A 21,670-nucleotide genomic window follows, 5' to 3' on the forward strand; every position below is an offset into this window, starting at 1 on the left:
TGATTTAGATTATTATCTTCTTTAGTAGGAGGACTTCTACTTCCTTTTGCCTCTCATGCTAATCAACCTTTCATGTTGACTCCAGAATTATATTTCCAAAGCAAAAATATAGGTATGTAACTTCCTTTCATAATATTTTCATGAATGCTGATGAAATGTAATAAGAATTCCTTAATCCAAAATACTATATTACTATATACGATATCAGCCATACTTTCTATCACTTACCAGATTTTGAGATTTAAATATAAACTATAAGCCTAAATAGAAATGGGGGGAAAGGAGGATTTTTTTTCAGTAATAATCACACTAAGGAAAGGATGATTGTCTTAGATCATAATATTTGTGTGCCTTTTTAATATATATGATCCATTGTTTATTAAACTACATGTTCTTGTTTAGGCCTTACTTATAATTTTTATCATCATCATTCTCCCTGCAATATGCATATAAGACTTTGATGAATAGAGTAAATTAGTTCAACATGTTTTCCTCAATTTTATTTGACTTTCTGGGAGAAATCTGACTATGTAAAGTCATATAATGGACCCATTAAAAATGTTTAATCAAATTAAAAAATCTCCATATTCTTTTCTCACATGATAAGGAGTTTTCAGTAAAGAATATTTTAAAGGAAAATTAAATCATTCAAACTTTTAACTTGATGAAAGCAATAGCAAAAATTGTAGTAGTGTTTTCATGAAGAGAAATATATGTATTAGTTTTCATATGGGCTTCCCTAGTGGTTCAGAGGTAAAGAATCTGCCTGCCAATGCAGGAGATGCAGGGTCCATCCTTAGGTCTGGAAGATCCCCTAGAGGAGGAAATGGCAACCATTCCAGTATTCTTGCCTGGGAAATCCCATGGACAGAGGAACTTGATGGGCTACAGTCCATGGGGTCACATGAGTCAGACATGACCTAGGGACTAAACAACAACAATATATGTATTATGTTTTATGATCTCCAAATTTTATGTGCTGTATATAACTCCAGAAGGAGAATCAAGGAGTTACTGAATATAGCTAATAATGTTTTCCCCTTACATTAATTAGTTTGCAGTTTGCTAAAATATAATTCAGGAGCCATTTCTTCAGAATAATAAATATTCAGAAAAAAATGACATATTTTAAGTCTACCAAAGAATAATTTTCTCAATTATTGATAGCAAAAACTGACGATCTGAGTCTTTAGACATTGCATTCTTGTTTGTTTTTTTTTTTTCCCCATCAAAAATCAAATTACTGATGTTTCTAGCTTCCCATTTTGGCATTGTTAGAAATCAGTAAATATTAAGAAATTCTTTTCAAAAGACCAATAGTTTCTGGCCATCCAGCCATGAACATTGTCTTCAGACTTTCAAGCCTTCAAGAGCCGCCATGGAATTCATGCGTGTTCTGGGAGGGAACCATCGAAAGACTGTAAGGATGTCTGAGGATAAAGGTCCTGAATATTATGCTAAGAAGCACTGATCATCAAAGAGAGAAAAAGAACCCAGCTTGATTTTAATGAAATCTTTTTATAGTGTAGGAGAGGTGAGGAAATGTGGAAAACATCGGTGATTTGGGCAGCAGATTGGAGGAGACCTCTATTTTATTCAGAAGACTACTTGGTACCAGAAAATAATTAGATAGTCTCTTGGAAATGACTTAATGGATGACCCTTGTTCTGGACTTATATACTCCTGTCCAAACCCGAAGTTATTACCCAAACTGAATCTGTTAAAACCCTCTCTCCTACACTAGCTGGGATTGGAGATAGAAGTCTCTCATTGCCATTCCCAAGGGCTTCTTTTAAAAAGGCTTTTCCTGCTCTACAGGTTTTGAGGCTAAATGAAAGTTTCCAGCCTCCAGGGCTGCTAATTTAGCAGCTTTTGTAAGTATTAGAGTTCAAGGAAAATAATCCTTTTTAAAAAACTGTACATTAAGTGATTTCTCACTAAATTATGAGAAAGGCCTTGTCTACCAATTACTAAGTATTAAAAAGTTACCAATTATTAGGGGCTTTCCTGACAAGGTCATTTATAAAAGAATCATTCAATCTAGCCAGAGAAACCACTGCTGAGAACATAACTAAAAACAATTCTTCAGCTAAATTCTAAGGAAATTAATGTATCTGTTATCTATATTTATATTTGGAGAAGGAGCAGTGAGAATGTTTCATCCTTGAACTGAGAGACTACCTCTGAGCTCTTTGCAGAGAAAAAGAAAGTTTGCAACGGCAAGCTAGAACACTTTGGATGTGCAGGGTATTGATTTCTCTCTTGTATTTATTCTATTCTTGTGTTAGGAAACGTTAAGTATCTGGAGAGAGATGGCAAAGTGGACATGTTAAAAACAGTTTGACATGATTGAGTCTTCATATTTGTCAAGGTGTTTACCAGCTCTATAAAATTGTTTTGTTTCACATTTTTGTTCTCAATAGATGTCATATCCTTGAAATGTGGCAGATTCATGTATCTGAAGTATCAGTTTTTCAGTTTAACACCAGATGCAGTCAGTTCTGTATTAGGAAGCAGTGGTATGCTGATATACCCACAAGTTTTTGCTCCCTTTTTTCTAATAAAACAGTTGGTAAGTGTAAGGAATTATCTATATTGTACTGTTAAGCACAAGGATCAAACACCATTCTTAGCACTGTATTCTACCAGCCATGGCCATTCTTTAGTCATGTCTCAAAAGGTACCACAGTTCCCAAGTTGGTTTCTCTGGGAACTGTAGAGACAGTTGAATTACAATTCATAATTGACCAGTCACTAGCCCTAGGGATTTTTCTTCATCCGCCAAGTTTCCCTGAGTCCTGTGGAGTGTGGAAAGTGGTGGCCCCTCCCAGTTTCCTGAGTCCTTTGAGACAGAGCCAGTGAACCACAACCCTCAGTGTTCTGATCACTGGAAGGGTTTTTTTTTTTTTTCTTTTCTTTTCTTTACAATTCATCAGAACTGCTTTGATTTCCTTAAAAGACTGTTATCCCGAAGAACAATGCTGCTTGTTTTGGATTGTTTTGTGTTCTTCATACCTGTTGAGCTCAAATTATGCTAAAGCTGCCAACTCATTTTATAAAGAGTCATCTGGAAAACAATTTGAAAATGTCAACTTTTTGCTTCCTTTACAAACTTCACTCCAATATGACTCCAATATAACCCAATATAATGGGAATGATAACTTGTTAGGCTCCCAAAATGTCTCCTAGTCATGCCTCATGTGAAAGCTATTTCAGATAAACTGTTTTGAGTTCAAGAAATTACCAGACCATGTCTTAAATAAATTTATGGAGAACTCCTTCTCAGCTCTTGAAAGAATATTTTGTATATTTCTTTCTAGGTTTATGTATAAGAAGTGTTGGCATCTGAAAATGTGCTAGTTAATTTAGGCACTGAAAGTCTGTTAAATTTGTCACAAATATAGACTAATTCCAAATAAGCCTGATAACCAGAAGCATTATGTATTTTGGGATATATCCAAGTACATTCGTCCATTGGTTGATATATAAATAAATTACCAAATTTAGATAACTAGGGTTGTTGCATTTGGAATTATAATTACTCAGAGTTGCATTAACATTTATTTTTTTTTATTTTCCATGAATATCAATTTCATCTGATTTGATGACAATGGTAGACTGATAAGACTACTTACCATTTTAAATTCACATCAGGGTCTGTACAGTGCCTGGACTATGTTCAGGTCAGAGGGAGTGTGGAATTGACATTCTTCAGAGAAACAGAGCCAGTAAGCACCAATGTCACAGAGGCAACTCTAATGCCACTAGGAGAGAAACACTTCTTTTGCTTACCATCGTCAGTCACCTTATTGATCACTGGTACCGAGAGGAAATGTTACTATCAGTGGTACAAATTAAGCTAGAGAAGTAACTCAATTAACATGATTTCAATGCCACAACCACTTTTTCAAGACATGGTCTTGCTCACTCAGTGACTTTCCTGTTTCATTGATTCTGGGCACTTGGTTTCCTTAAGAATATATATGACCAAGTGCTCTTTCTTTCGCTCCTGTAGTTTACCATAGTACAAATTGCTGCAGATGTGAGTGTTCTTATTGGCTTACATGGAAGAATGACTGTACTCTTTAGTGCTCTTATAAAAGCACAGTTTAAACCAGCCTTTCAATTTTTGTGTGACAGAAGAAGAAGGGGCTAATCTTATGGGTCTTGACCTCTCTTGAGCATTCAAATTATTGATGACAGAGCACAAGGCTCTTTACATTCCCTGCTTGTCATTTTCTTGGCCTTAGATGTCTCCCAACCCATTTCAGTGCACATGGCTTATTGATGCCCTGCGTTGGCGGGCCATGCCTCTTCTCAGCCTCAACATCTCTGGTCTACTCTTCCATAAGGATTATGGAAAGAAGCAATCTTCCTGAGACCCAGCTTTCTACATCTCCAGTTCACAACAGTCAAAATACTACTAGTGGTATAACATCTCCTCCCTTATTAATAAGAATACCTCATCAATGCATTATTTCAAGCAACTAGTTGACCATCCAATTTCATCACTCACATTTGTTCACTAAACTGGATCTTCCTTGGAGACAGTTTTAATTTCTTTCATCACAGATGTCTCAAATCAGTTTTACATTTATTTTTTCCTGAAGTTTCAATGAGGATTCCAGCTCCTATGCTTATTCTTCCCTTATTAATTATCAATACTCTATACAGATATAAGCAGGAACATTTTCTAATACCTCATAAGGATGCACAAATGAAAACTATAAACTTCTTGGGATATACTAAAGGCAATAAAAAGAGGTTGTAAACAATACTCAAAGGGGGCACCCTAAGCCATCTGTCAGTTTCATGGTTTTCCTTGGGGATTCCAAGGTCCCTGCTACTCCTGCATTCCTTCAGAGGGGTTCCTTCTGCAGGTGACATCACCGCTTTTACCATATACAATTAGCCCCAGAGTGTGTACTGGACACAAAGACACCCACATAGAGTCTGGTCAGCAGAGTGTACGTTGTCCTGGCGAGAGCATTTTTACCAACTGGGTTGCCTTAAAATGGATGAGACTGACAGACCCAATCAGATTTTCATCTCTTTTGTGAAGTTTGAATGGGACATTCAAAGAAAGGCTGAAGACAATAGGGGGGTAAAGTTGCTGAGAGATACACAGAAAGGAAGCAGTAAGCAGAAACTATGGGGATGTAGGACTCAGGGTTAAGAAAATGCCTCAATAGAGAAAAGAATAATGAGGGTCAGCTTGCAAGTGACAGCAGGGGCTGTAGATGCAGAGAGAGAATGAGTGAGTTGGCATCATGTGCAACAGTGAAACCGGGAGGAGAGGTGACTTGTGCTGAGGAGAAAGCTTGCTTCTCTAGAGCTAGTTTTACTCTAAATGATCGTCCAGTTCTCCATGGGACCCGGCTGTGTGGTTGTGGTTATTCTGACAGTTGTTTCTGCCACCATCAACCAAGTTAGGCATCTATATTGCTCTTCCACGTTTCCCAATTTATCTTCTCAAAAAAAAAAAAAGCAAAAACAAAAAATGGTCAGAGGGTATGAATATTCTTAGGAGACTGGAAAAACTAGCATATAGTCATAGTCACTTTTGCTGTGAGGGAAGGAGTGTAGATGATCCCTAGCTTAGATTACTTGCAGTCATATTATTGAGGAAAGTTACAGATCTGGCCAAAAAATTGTTTACATTAAAAATGGTAGTAAAAGAATTGTCAGGGTATGTATTTCCCAGCTGTTTCCTGAGGGACATGTATTGAGGCAATTCTTAATAATGAGAGTTTAGAATGAGGGTAGTCTGTTAAGTTTGGAAAAGATTTAGCATGTATATTAGCCTACTAAAAGCTCTGTAAAGTCTTGCAATGAAGAACGAATATCACTTCTGTTTAACCTACCTTTTCATAGAGCAACAGATAGTATCTCACCAAATTATTTTTTCTGTGGTATGCAGTTTTTAAAACTTCAGTTTATATAAATGATCTTAATATATTACATCTTATAAAAAGATAGCTGTCTTTGAGATTGAACTTAGCTGTGAATTATTCTAAACTTTGAAATTTTTATTGCTTCTGATGTCATGCAAGAGGTCTTAGAAATAATACTAAAGGTATATTGGTTATTGAAATTTCTATAAATACCAGTGTGAAAAATTTCTTTCTGTCTCTTCCAACCCACCCTCTGGTTTTATGTAGTAGAAGGAGATTTCCTTTGTGGATTGTTAGTGCAATTTAAAGGTTTTGTAGGTAAACTTTCTAACCTGAGAAAATTGGAAGAGCAGTAAGAACAAGATGTGAATATAGTCTTCTTAAGCTCTTTGAAACAACGTGATAAAGACTAAAGGGAAAAATAGGGATTAGATAAACACATATTTCATAGCCCTTATGTGGCTATTATTGGATTTAAATACTACTTGTCACAAGATATTAAAATACTGGGTATTCTGAGGTATGCAATTTGACACAAAAGGTAAAATATCCAAATTTAACATTTCAGTAAAGAAGATGGTAATTAACACTATTTTAATCAGTCTAATTAAGGGGAAAAAAGGAAGAGAAAAGAATTTTAATTGTAAAAGCAGTTATTGGTTTAATATAAATAATATTTTTAGTAATGTGAAAGTAGAAAATCAGTTATAAAACTTTGTGGTATCTCTTTAATAACTCTAAAAATAGAATGGTCAGTAAAATATAGTTACAGGCAATTTTTATATAATCCAGTAGCTTTTAAATCTAATAATATTTACATGTAGAGTTGTGTCAGGGAAGGCAAGAATATTAAATTTTTCTGACTGTTGAAATAACAAATGTACATTTTGAAAATTTGGAGCAGCATAAAAAAGAATTTGCCACTCATAATTATAGTGTTTAGCATTATTGATTCTTTTCTATTTGGCAAGTATTTTCTTCTAGTCTTTTTTCATGAATGTAACCTTTTACAAACTTGAGATGTTGACTACATAATTTTCCAGTTTTGCCTGTGCTATTATTTTATCAATATTTCCACATTTTTATACAACTTAACCAAATAAAGATTATCAAAAACTCTCCAATCCTCATCTTAAGAGTTACATAATAGTACATTGTAATTTATTTAACGTTTATCTAGCATTGGTTGCTGCTGCTGCTAAGTCGCTTCAGTCGTGTCCGACTCTGTGCGACCCCATAGACCGCAGCCCACCAGGCTCCCCCGTCCCTGGGATTCTCCAGGCAAGAACACTGGAGTGGGTTGCCATTTCCTTCTCCAATGCATGAAAGTGAAAAGTGAAAGTGAAGTCGCTCAGTCATGTCTGACTCTAGTGACCCCATGGACTACAGCCTACCAGACTCCTCCGTCCATAGGATTTTCTAGGTGAGAGTACTGGAGTGGGGTGCCATTGCACTAGCATTGGTTAATTCAGGTTGATTTCTGTCTGAATAATTTAAAATATGTTTTACCAATAATACTGTGAACTGTGTAAATCTTTTTTTCCTTAAAAAATACTTACTTTGGGGTAGATTCCATCAAAGAGATTAATGGGTCAAATGTTTCAATGTTTCAAAAACTTGAAATATGTATTTCAAATGTTTTGTTATAACTCTTGTAAAATTTAACATTCTTTTCTATAACATATTAGGACCTTTACATTTACTCTTTGTGAATTTCTTATTCACATCCTTTCTCCACCCACCTATTGGCTTTGCATTTTTCTTGTTGGTTTTATATGAAGTTTTTTCATACAACTCTTATTTTGCATATTAAATAAAAGTATTGCTAAATATTTTCTTAGATTATTTGCTTTTATGTTACTTTAATATATATAATATTGGTGATTATGTTTTAAAAGCTATTGATATTTCTATATTTTATTTCCTTATAAGCTTAGTATATCTAATTGTCCTAGAACTTATGCAAATTAGGGATGAATCCTCTCTTTAGGCTCTTATACTTGCTGCAAGAGAGAATTTTCTGAATGCATACAGAGAGACTAATAAATAGGTCTTATTGCTTATTTCTTAGAACTTTTTTTTTTGGAGATGGGGAAGAGGTTTTCTGAACTTAATGCTCTATGGTAACATCTCATGAAGATTCTCAACTTTTCAGTGCAACCAAAGTTTTCTCTAGCCTTTCACAGAATCCAAGAGAGTAACCTGCAGTACATGTAAACAAAGAAGATTTGAACATTAGATTAGATAGAGGTTGTTCTCTCTCCCATAAATGCAGTCTACTACTTAGAAAAGCAGCATCTAAATCTTGGGCAAACTTGTTTATGAAAAGTGGATGATAGTCACAGATTGTTTATTTCATCTGATTCATAATACTGTCTCTTACATTAGCTCCTTTGCAGGGTCTGTTTCTAGACTATTTTATTCTATCTTATTAACCTGAGATTTATTCTAATATTATTATCACATTTTTTATTGTATAATTTTATAGTTAAGGTTAAAAATCTTCTATGGTAAATTCACTACCATTATTTTCTTTTTACCATTTTCCTAACTATTCATGTTTATTTAATCTTTCTAATAAAATATATCAGTCTCTAAAATCATCCCTTTGGGATTTTTGTTGGATTTTTATTAAATATATACATTGATTTTAGAAGGATATTATAATAATATCTTTTAATAGTTAACAGAATTTACAAAAGCCAGAATTTGTGATTCTGTAAAGTATAATATATAGAGGATTGAAGTTTATTGTAGTTGAAAGAATAGTGGGTTAGGCATAGGAGATCTTGTTCCTGGGATTTTCTGCCTTTGTGAACCTGGGAAAATTAATAGACTGCTCTATGGCTCAGTTTCTTTATTGGAATACTGAAGAGGTTGTACAACACATGGCATTAGAATGGTCAATGAGTTCCATTCCAAACTGTGAATATAATGAACATTGATATTATTAAAAATAGTTGTCTTCTGCCCACTGGCTTCTTCGGAATACCATCTTAGTTCAACAACCACTCCTTCTCCAATTTTAACACTTCTCTTCTAGGTAAAGATATATTCCATAGAAATGGATAGAAATTACTATGTATTAGAAAATTATGCTTGCTATACAAATAGATTACCTAATTTCAAGCAGAATGGCTATGCATATTATACATATCAAACAAGCATCCTGATTTTGACTGGCTTGGTTTATAATAACATAACCCCACTGTTCCTATGATATCTTATACAGAATTCCAGTATATAGAAATTAATCTGATGGAAGGAAGTCATAAGTAACCAAAAAAAGAGTTGCAAAATAAACATAGCTAGTAAGAGGCTACAAAATGTATTTTATGTAAAACAAAATGTGGTTAAAATGGTTAAACATGGTTAAAATCCAATATTTAAAGCACATTTATAATTTTAAAGACATCAACCTAACATATAAAAATAATGCTTTATAAATAATAAAGCAAGGTGTCCAAGCCATTGTAACAAAAGAAACCAGATTTTCAGTGTCTTAATACAGTTAAAATTTACTGCTCTCTATGTCATCATTCAATGTGGAGTTGTTCCTTGCTGTCATTGAGAGACTCAGGGTCCTTACGTCCTATATATCCAACATCTTCTAGGTCTTCATTTTTCTCTGCATTTAATAGTATGGATGAGAAAAAGATGTAGGAGAAGGCGTACCCACTCTTTTCCACCTAAACCTGGGGATGACATATTACTTCTCATCTTTCTTTTCTTTTCCTTTCAACTTTTCCTCAGTTTTATGGTACTATGTAACTGCAAGGGAATCTGGAAAATAGATACTAATGAGGGGCCAAGTGAACAAACACATTTAATGGTAAGAACTAGCCACCCATGCCATAGTCAGCCATTATGACCATGAAATATTATCTCTTTTTCTCAACATGATGAGCACATTCCAATACTAAACACTGAATCCAGTCTTTGTCCCCATTGCAAAGCCTAAGCCATCTATAGGATGGGCAGCACTCTGTATCAGTTCAATTATGGCTCTAAACCTATGCACTAAACAGATAAGTTTCCTACTCTTTCCATACCCAATGGGCAGGCGTGCTTAATGTTACCTACCCTAGTAATCAAGATGTTAGTGCTTTAGTTAGGCTCATGCTACTCTCTGGAAGGGACTCACTCACCCATTACTATTGGTGTCCCTTCTCCTTTACTTCTGAAAGTTTTTTCTTCATCAGTTATTCTCCATACCACATCTGAGGTGGACATTTGGGAGTGTGTCCACCTTGGAGACTGTGCAGTATTTTTTCCAATTATTTTTAGTGGAGTGAGCTTGGGTGCCCAAAATTTGTTTGACAGTTTGAACAATTCAAGGCTCTGTTTAGCCTGGGCTCATGGTTTTATTGTTACTGTTAGAGAGTTTTGACAAAATTGGCTTCTAATATGATCCATGTTCCAGTAACTATATTCCTTCCTAGACAGTTCTTCAGCTTGATTTATTTCTTGCCTTTTTCCCCCCTCTCCTTCTTCTGTGCCTCAACAATGCTAACTTGAGATCATCTAAAATTAAACTCTCATCTTTGCCACATTGCTGAATGACTGCCTTCAACTGCTAATACTTCTAAATCTTCATTATTCAGTCTTTCCCCATATTATCTCTTGTTATTGGCTGCCTAGAATCCAGTTCCAAAACTTCTGATCTTCTCAGCTCCATTTCATTTCTGTCAATTAATTATTTCTATAGCTCATCAATTTCATTTACTACCTGGCCAAAGTCACCAATAACCATCTAATAAACACTAATACAGTGCTTCTTTCCAATTTTTCCCAGAGCTGTCTGTTCAATGGCGCAAGACCTACCTTCCAGAGTATTATTCAGGCAGTTTTACCAAATATTTTGCCAAAGAATAGCAAAGCTTTGCAGCCTATTGGCCTCCAATAGTGATTGGTTCTTCATTACACATGGCACACTCACTAAGCCTATTGCTGAGTATTTTTGGAGATTTTATATTAACATCCTTCTTTTCCTATTATCTTCTCTCTTGGTCAGCATATGTTAATGGCAATAACAACTCCAAATTTTTACTATCTTAAATCAATAAAGCTTTATTTTTCAAATATCAAAATCCAATATGGTTGGCACTAGAGCTCTGCTTCACAAAAATAGAAGGCTTATGTGGCTCAACCATTTTCTAGGACGTTGTTCTTTTCTGTGCTGAATAGATGGATGGGGAAATAGAGTGAACAGAAAGTACACATATTTTTAATTGCCTTGATCCCCAAAATGATACCAATCACCTCTATTCACAGCCCATTGACTAGAAACCCACTGCACCACTGGGATAACTGCAGTAGACTCTGGGGAATGTATCCTAGATGTATTCCCAGGGAGAAGAAGAACCCAGAAACTCTGTCACAAGCCTACAAATTACTTAATGAAAAGGATAAAAATGTAGTGTTTGTTAAAATTGTCTGTTACTATCACCTCTTCCTTAGCTCAGCTCATTTCTAATATTAGAACAGAAAAGTGTACAGCAATAATATAGTTCCATCTCTCCACTTTCGTATGACTTCCTTTCACATTTCATTGTTCAAATATCACAGTCCTGGAACCTGGGAACCTCTAGCTATCTCTTGCTTGCCACAACCCCTGCTCCATTCTCAAAGAGAATTGTTGGTAAAGGCAGGTGGCACTTTACTTGGCAGACGCAGGGAAAAGAATAAATGATGGCTGTTTTAGGCCACTGAATTATAGGATGTTTTCTCAAGCAGGAATAGTTGATTGATACATCACTAAACAGGTAACAAAATGGACTCTCATAAAAGTTACTTGCCAAAATCAAGAGCCGGGGTATATAATAGGATGATTTTATTTCCAGGTAGGTAAGCTTTAGAACATTACCTTCAGTTCAAACTTAGTTTCTATGGGAAAATACCCTATGCCATGGCTTAAGTTCCAAATGGCAAAGTTTATATACTCTCAATGCAAGCAGAATTAAAATGGTATTAGAGAATGAAGCTTTGTTTATGCTTTTTGTTACGGTTTTCTAGAGTGTACTTTAAGCATTGGCTACAAGCCACATTGGGACATTAAGTAATCACAATACTAACACGTTTCAACATTCAGCTGGCAACAAGGCCTACAATTATAGTTAAGCTTTTATTCTCTGTGTCTGCAATTACCTAACCAGTGAAAGGAGATTTTCATGATTGCCATTAAGGGTTTAATTATGATGAGTCAGACACGAGAACGGTTCTTAGCTAGACAACCAGGCATCGCTGTGGGGAAATTGGTCCATCTGAGGACATGCCTGGAAGGATAGACCAAAACAGTGAAGGCAGCCAATTTGCACTACTGTGAACTCAGGACACGTTGCCGCGGCTCTAGTTCTCTTTCAGCAGCTTCATAGGGTACAGGCCATCAGTGGCCTTAGTGCCTTTAAAAGGCCAGTTGACCTCAGGTGAAAAATACTCTTGTCTGATGCAGTTCTCTTGCTCTAGGAGTCTGGCTACTTACCCCATAACAAAGGGTAAAATAAAAGAAAATTCTTAGCATCTAACTAGTAAGAAACAAAGTAAACACTTTGAGTTACTTGAAAAAGAACTGTAAGACTGGATATCACTAATTCACTGGTTTTGTTTATTGAATGTTCCTGTCACTTTAATAGCCCATTTACAAATGTAATCCAACATTGAATATTTAGTGGCTTTGTTATAAATCATATCAAACTATTTAAATCTAAGCATGTCAGAGAAGAATGTCATTGGTTTCCTTTAGTTGTTTGAAAGCCGTGTTTGTTGTTAGATAATAAATCAAAAGTGCCATTGTTTTTTTAAAATCTATGGAATCCAGACAACACTATGAACAAAGGAACAACTAGGAAACAGCTGGGAGAGAGTTATTATGGAAGCTTTTCAGAAGCTAGTTAGAAAGTATGCTATATCGTAATGAAACTAAGCAAAGGTGGTCTTTTTTATCTGAGTATCTAAAGTACATATTGTTCTGATTAGATGTTTGTAAACAGGACAGTAGTAATTACAATATAGACACACAAAAAATCCCTTCAAGTTTTTGTTACATCAAGAGAAGAACCATTATTCATTGTCCATATGCTGAATTTATTTTAACAAGGACCTGTAGAACCACTTTTATAGCTCCAGGATATTTTTTCTTTAGCTCAAACCTGTTCTACCATTTCAACTATTTCAAAAACAAGTTTGATGAGTTTTAGAATATACTAGAGTATAAAGGATTCTCAGTGGGAATTTCATGCAGAGATATATTTTTAGAAAATTTTTAAAGTTACCTTAAGCCTGGGAAACATGAATTTAATATTTCATATTTAAAATTTTCCTTAATTAATTAATTTTCCTTAACATTAACTTAAAGCACAATTTTAAAATATTTTGTCAGTGATCAAGTTGAATCAGAATTATGCTTTAAATAAATTTTAAAACGTTTAAATTAATATTTACCAAGTTCTTAAAAGAGAGCATGCCTCTGTGGCCAGTATTTCAAGAAAATTGCATATTAAATTTAAAGTGAAAATTTTGCAACTCTATATTAATCGTAGAAATAGGAAAAGATAAAATGCCCCAAATAGCAAAGTCAGCATAAAGTCACATTAGAAAGATGGTCACGTGACTAAAAAAAGCACAAAAGTCTTAGAAATTAAAACACAAAAAGAGAGCAACATCTACATTACACAGTGATAAGATACAAAGTATATGAGAGTAAAGAGGCCACTCTCCAGAAGTCTCCAAAATAGACATCTTTTCTACTATACAGAATTTAAAAAGAAAGCATGATTGCATTGCTCATCTAATTATTCTTTTTTTGTTTTGTTTTCAGCACACACTTTTGAAGCCCTCACTATAAACAGGTTATAGCCACTAGCTAAGTATTTTATGGCATCAATTTTTGTAACTTTCTATGTAACTCTTCTTCAGCGTTACTGGTTGGGGTGTAGACTTGGATTACCATGATATTAAATGGTTTGTCATGGAAACGAACAGAGATCATTCTGTTGTTTTTGAGATTGCATCCAAGTTCTGCATTTTGGACCCTTTTGTTGACCGTGATGGCTACTCCATTTCTTCTAAGGGATTCCTGCCCACAGTAGTAGATATAATGGTCATCTGAGTTAAATTCAACCATTCCAGTCCATCTTAGTTCGCTGATTCCTAGAATGTTGATGTTCACTCTTGCCATCTCTTGTTTGACCACTTCCAATTTGCCTTGATTCATGGACCTAACATTCCAGGTTCCTATGCAATATTGCTCTTTACAGTATCGGACCTTGTTTCTATCACCAGTCACATCCACAACTGGGTATTGTTTTTGCTTTGGCTCTATCCCTTCATTCTTTCTGAAGTTATTTCTCCACTGATCTCTAGTCTCATATTGGGCACCTACTGACCTGGGGAGTTCATCTTTCAGTGTCCTATCTTTTTGCCTTTTCATGCCGTTCATGGCTTTCTCAAGGCAAGAATACTGAAGTGGTTTGCCATTCTTCTGTCAGACCTCTCCACCATGACCCGTCCATCTTGGGTGGCCCCACACAGCATGGCATAGTTTCATTGAGTTAGACAAGCTGTGGTCTGTGTGATCAGATTGGCTAGTTGTCTGTGATTGTGGTTTCAGTCTGTCTGCCTTCTGATGCTCTCTCTTAATGCCTACTGTCTTAATTGTGTTTCTCTTACCTTGGATGTGGGGTATCTCTCCATGGCTGATCCAGTAAAGCGCAGCTCCTCTAGGCCGCCAAGCCTGACCTTGGACGTGGGGTAGCTCCTGACCTTTTCATTACAGGGGTATAGAATGAAAAAGTAGGAAGTCAAGAAACACCTGGAGTAACAGGCAAATTTGGCCTTGGAGTACAGAATGAAGCAGGGCAAAGGCTAATAGAGTTTTGCCAAGAGAACACACTGGTCATAGCAAACACCCTCTTCCAACAAGAGAAGACTCTCCACATGGACATCACCAGATGGTCAACACCGAAATCAGATTGGTTACATTCTTTGCAGCCAAAGATGGAGAAGCTCTAAATAGTCAGCAAAAACAAGACCAGGAGCTGGCTTTGGCTCAGATCATGAACTCCTTGTTGCCAAATTCAGACTTAAATTGAAGAAAGTGGAGAAAACCACTAGACCATTCGGGTATGACCTAAATCAAATCCCTTATGATTATAGAGTGGAAGTGAGAAATACATTTAAGGGACTAGATCTGAAGACAGAGTGCCTGATGACCTATGGATGGAGGTTTGTGACATTGTACAGGAGACAGGGAGCAAGACCATCCCCAAGAAAAATAAATTCAAATAAGCAAAATGGCTCTCTGGGGAGGCCTTACAAATAGCTCTGAAAAGAAGAGAAGCAAAAAGCAAAGGAGAAAAGGAAATATATACTCATTTGAATGCAGAGTTCCAAAGAATAGCAAGGGGAGATAGGAAAGCCTTCCTCAGTGATCAATGCAAACAAATAGAGGAAAACAATAGAATGGGAAAGACTAGAGATCTATTCAAGAAAATTAGAGTTACCAAGGGAATATTTCACACAAAGAAGGGCTCAATAAAGGACAGAAATGGTATGGACCTAACAAAAGCAGAAGATATTAATAAGTGGTGGCAAGAATACAAAGAAGAACTGTACAAAAAGATCTTCACAACCCAGATAATCATGATGGTGTGATCACTCACCTAGAGCCAGACATCCTGGAATGTGAAGTCAAGTGGGCCTTAGAAAGCATCACTACGAACAAAGCTAGTGGAGGTGATGAAATTCCAGTTGAGCTATTCAAATCCTGAAAGATGATGCTGTGAAAGTGCTGCACTCAATATGCCAGCAAATTTGGAAAACTCAGCAGTGGCCACAGGACTGGAAAAGGTCAATTTGCATTCCAATCCCAAAGAAAGGCAATGCCAAAGAATGTTCAAACTACTGCACAATTGCAATCATCTCACACGCTAGTAAAGTAATGCTCAAAATTCTCCAAGCCAGGCTTCAGCAATACGTGAACCGTGAACTCCCTGATGTTCAAGCTGGTTTTGGAAAAGGCAGAGGAACCAGAGATCAAATTGCCAACATCTGTTGGATCATGGAAAAAGCAAGAGAGTTCCAGAAAAACATCTATTTCTGCTTTATTAACTATGCCAAAGCCTTTGACTGTGTGGATCATGATAAACTGTGGAAAATTCTGAAAGAGATGGGAATACCAGACCACCTGACCTGCCTCTTGAGAAACCTAGATGCAGGTCAGGAAGCAGCAGTTAGAACTGGGCACGGAACAACAGACTGGTTCCAACAACAACAACAACATGGTTCCAAAAAGGAAAAGGAGTACGCCAAGGCTGTATATTGTCACTCTGCTTATTGATGCTTTTGAACTGTGGTGTTGGAGAAGACTCTTGAGAGTCCCTTGGACTGCAAGGAGATCCAACCAGTCCATTCTGAAGAAGATCAGCCCTGGGATTTCTTGGGAAGGAATGATGCTAAAGCTGAAACTCCAGTACTTTGGCCACCTCATGCGAAGAGTTGACTCATTGGAAAAGACCCTGATGCTGGGAGGGATTGGGGGCAGGAGGAGAAGGGGACGACAGAGGATGAGATGGCTGGATGGCATCACTGATGGACGTGATCATCATCATGTCCATCATCGATGGACATGAGTCAGTGAACTCCGGGAGTTGGTGATGGACAGGGTGGCCTGGCATCCTGCGATTCATGTGGTTGCAAAGAGTCGGACACGACTGACCGACTGAACTGAACTGAACTGATGTATAATATTAAACTGAACTTCTCAGTCAAAATAAGTTTCATGCTATTTGTTTTGGAATGTTGAAAAGTAAAAGTGAAAGTTGCTCAGTCATGTCCAACTCTGTGTGATCCAGTGGACTATACAGTCCATGGAATTCCCCTAGCCAGAATACAGGAGTGGGTAGCCTTTCCCTTCTCCAGGGGGTCTTCCCAATCCAGGGATTGAACCCAGGTCCCCGACATTGCAGGTAGATTCTTTACCAGCTAAGCCACAAGGGAAGCCTGAGAATACTGGAGTGGGTAGTCTTCAGTGGATCTTCCCGACCGAGAAATTGAACCAGGGTTACCTGAATATAATTGAGAAATTGTCGTTCCATTTGTTGAATAAGATCATGTGTGTCCCAAAGCAAAAATATTTTTCCCCCATTTTTTACCTTTAGAAGAGAGAGCATACCTTATAATTGAGTTCCTTCATTATCAGTGTTAGTTTTGGATAATTACAGAGCTTACCTATAATCTCTAGACTTTTTCAAGGAGTTAAATACAAGTTTACTTATTATCCTTGGGACTAAAATCTCCCAGTTTTTTTAGATTCCATTTTATATAAATATTTTACAGCTCACTTTCAAAATCAAGATAGTGCCTGACTGTGTTACAGAGATCAAGTACTATAAAAATCCATTACTGAAAAAAAAATGTAACATAATGACAGCAACACAGAAATCAGAAACTTTCCAAATGTTATACAAATAGGAAGTTATAACAGGATGAAAGCTCCAAAGACAGCATCACACATTGATTCAAAACTCTCTACATCATATAAACTACCTAAACAAAAAGATAGAACGTTCTAGGAGATCTTTACAGGTGACAAAGATCCAACTCAACTGGCAACAAAGTAATCGATCTTGAAGATGCACAAGATGCATAAGAAAATTGTTTTGTGGAATGTTAGAGTGGAAGATGTTTCTAAGTTAAAATATTGTTTTCAGCATGTGGAATTAAATCATATCCATAATTAAATATTTTTTAAAAAGACTGCAAATAGACATCTGACTTTCTATTTGTAATCTTAAAAGCTTATATCCAAAATTTTTTCTTCTTATATGTGTTTATTATATAGTTTATGATATGTAGAATTGTGTGTATGATCTTAAATATTTAACACTTAGAAGTTATTATCTTTAGCTGCTGCTCTCATTGTTTGAACAGTAGAAATGAAATTAGGAAATTTGCTCCACTATATTTTTATCTCATTCTCTGTTCCACTGAGTACTGCTTATATTTTAAGAACCTTAATAAATAATAAGTGATAATATTGACTCTTGTACTCTACCTTTAAATATACTTTTGAAACTTGCATTAAATGAGTATACATTTATTTATATTAATGTATACTTATTTCACAATTAAGATTTTTCATATGTGTGTGCATATATATATAATATATGTTTGTAGTTGTGTGTGTATATTCTTCAGTATTCCCAGTTTTAAGCTCTTAGAAGAATTGGGCTCACACATTTGTTCTCTGAACTTGTGTCAAATAATAAACGTGTTACACCATAGGCTTGAAATGTTTGGAAAGCACTAAATAATAAAGCTCTAATATTCTTATAAAAAGAAAAACAGGTCCCTCAGCAACTGTAGACCATGCTTTGTAAATAACAACCTTATCATTAGATATTTTACAAATATTTTGTGTAAAACTAGTGTTTATGAATGTGCCACAAAATACAGACTTATGTGATGGAAGAACATAGATTTAGACTCATTCAAGAGGATAATTCCTGGGAAAGAATTTAAAGAAATTGATTAACACCCATGAACAATCGTTCTCGAGGGGCAGATATTACAAGTATTAGGAAAAGGGGCTTGCAAGTAACAGGAATTCCCGTAATGTCTTTATATGATAAATAAAGGCACTTGTTTGGGTGGAGAGAAAAGAAGTCACTGTGCGTGTGTGTGTACATATGCCAGTGTCTTGAAATTAAGATGGGGATGGATTTGAATATCAAATTAAGATTTATATTTAAACTAATACATAATGGGATGTCCATGGAAAATGTTGATTGATAGAAAATACTTTACAGAAATGGTGATGACATGAAAATGGCCTTAAGTAAAATGATTCCTTTGACTGGGTGTATATGAACTAAAATAGGAAGAAATCAGATCCTTGGTGAAACAGTATAGGGAGATGGTCATATCAGTATAATGCAGTCCATTCACGAGATGATAAGAGGAATAGGTGTAGGGTGTCCATCTTGGACAAAAGTGTATATGTTGTCAGGACAATAGGGATAGCTTAGAGGTTTAATTTATAATAACTAATTATATACAAATATCCATTGAGAGAGGAGCTTGGCGGCCTGCACTCCATGGGGTCACAAAAGAGTCGGACACGACTTAGCGACTAAACAACAACCATTAGTCAGTAGGCTCCAAATTTGCATTTTCTTCAAATTAAGGAAGCGTTATTCCATACTTAATTACCAGATTGTAAGAAAAAAATTAGATACAAAATTTTTATAAGAAGGTGAATTATATAAATCAATCTTGAAGAAGTAAGAGAGAAAAATACTTAAACACAAACACCCCGAAGAGGCTGGCCCACAGCGCCACCTTGTGTTGATAACCTGTTTGGGTTTTTTTGTATTTGTTTTTATTTTTATTTATTTATTTTTTTTTTTCGATACTAGGTAGACATTTATTTTTTGTGTATTTTACAAGTTTAATTTTGGAAGGGCTACTTGACAAATTTCAGCATTAACTGCCAACTCTATAGACATGTTCAACAAAAAAAGGCATTTACTTTTGGCCCTTTTAATACAGGCAAGTGTCCTATTGCATCACAAATAAGAGATGCTGTAAAAGATCAGAGGGCATATTAAAGAAATTGGATTTTTCTTTCAAATGCTGTTTAGTTGATAAATAACATAATACAAACATAATGGTGTGACCCATCAGTGATTTCCAGAATAAAACCCATAGGCCTACCTACTTTAAAAGGCAGGAACTAGTGAAAGTTATTAAAATCAGCATTTTTATCCTTAGATTATCAATCTCAGAATGAAACTTCTTTGATCCCAATTTTACAAGGTATGGTGTGGTGTGTCAGGAGGAGAAGGGATAAGGTGGGAGAAGGGACATGGGGGAAGGCTGGCAGTGCATGCTGAATTGCAGAAGTAGGACAGTGGCTCAAAGCTGTCACTTCCAGATAAGGATAGTGTTTTAGAAAATTTTAAATGGGTCTATAGTTGTGGTATATTGGGGAGAATATCAAAGGACTGATAATTTATCAAAAATCATTTACTGAAGGCCATGAGGGGGCTTAAGAGATAAGCAGGGATGGAAATGGGGGAGAAGTGAAGGAAAATGAGGTGGAAAAGGAAAATGAAAAATGAAGAAATGTGTCTGAATGTTGGGGAAACATAGAAAGGCCACCAGGGAAACTCTTTGTTGCCACTCAGACATGCCCTTCCTACAGGATACCTGCCCCTGAATCACCAGAGTTTGGGGCACAATTCAAGTAGAGCTCACATTTCAGTGTTGATGAGACTTCACTAATTTGGACTGAGAAAGAATACCTGTCTGATTTAGTAAAAAGTATCAATAAACATTTAGAGGTATAGTTCTGTTACATCAAATAAAATGAGGAACAAATTCCAAGTGAAGTAAGAACATATACAGGCCTTGATGAACAGTTAAAATGTTTTTTTAGGTGAGCAGCACAAGAATATTGAGTAACTTGTAAAGAGACTGCAAACATGCGCCTTCCAGTTCATCCAAACAATCCAACAATTCTATCCCAACATGCCAATAACTAGAATTGTTTTACTCAGATACAGTCTTTAAAAATGAAATGTTTCTAAGAACTGTACTATCAAATAGGAGCTACTGGACATGAAACAGGTAATTTATTTTAGCTGGTTTTCATTTAAGTATTTTTCTCCAACTTGTTTATGCCAACATACATTTACAATAAGGACAATGATTTAAATTGGTCATTTCTCAAACCACAATTCTGAAACCATAGAAATGTTTGATGAAGCCCATCTTATTCAAAAATCTTCACTCAAGCAATGGTGACACAGCCTGCAACTATACCTTCAATAAACTGAGCTAAGAAGCAGAACAGAAATATAAAAATGTATGACCTCTATCCCAAGCACCAATAATGGAGACTAAGCAATTACTTAAACCTACAAGTCCTACATGACCGGTCTCTCCTGATGGAAAATCCTGAGATTTCAATCATTGTGACTTTACAGAAGGCAGGCTGGTTTAATGAGGAAACTTACTTTTAATAAAAAGACAACAATATTTTATTTTGGGCACTTACTCAGTATTTCACAGATCCTCAACAAGTTTTGAGGTAGGTTAATATTAGTATTTATTTTACAAACTAAAACTCAGGCAGAGATTACATCACTTATTGCAAACCATAGCAGGAGTCCTACTATAACCAAGAATAACATGGTTTTTCAGATTAATCTGATGTGTGTGAATTTAACAGTGACAGCTTGCAAGTAGTCATTAAAAACAAAACCCAAACCCCACTAGGTATTACAGAAATTCTACTTTGGGTATTTTGTAATTCGTAAATCAATCCTATAATGATTATACATGCTTTTGTATTTGTTTTTAAAGACTTCTTGGTGCTAAACCACATACAGAAGTTAATATGGGTGATTTTGCCCTAATTTCAGATTAGCAAATTACTGAAATATGTAGCAAATACATACTTAAAAATAATTCTTGTCTACTAGTCAACTTCTCTGCCTGCACTGTCACAAATTATTGCTTTGTTTTGTTTTTTTTTTACTAAAATGTGGTCAATCCACTGGGGTCTTAGAAAGGAGTATTGGGAACAGATGGATTCTGTACAGAATCTAAGGGCAGAACTAATCAAAGTGTGTTGTTTTAAAGAATTTGCAACCAAAGAAGGTACATGATGAGGGTATGCACATCTAACAAAACACTGTAATTAATTTTCATTGGGTAGTTTCTATTTTTTTAACTCTTTTTTTAATGGTTACAGGCTACTGATAACTGTAATT

This window comes from Bos javanicus, chromosome 2, assembly GCF_032452875.1.
Source record: "Bos javanicus breed banteng chromosome 2, ARS-OSU_banteng_1.0, whole genome shotgun sequence".
In the NCBI taxonomy this organism is placed as follows: Eukaryota; Metazoa; Chordata; class Mammalia; order Artiodactyla; family Bovidae; genus Bos; species Bos javanicus.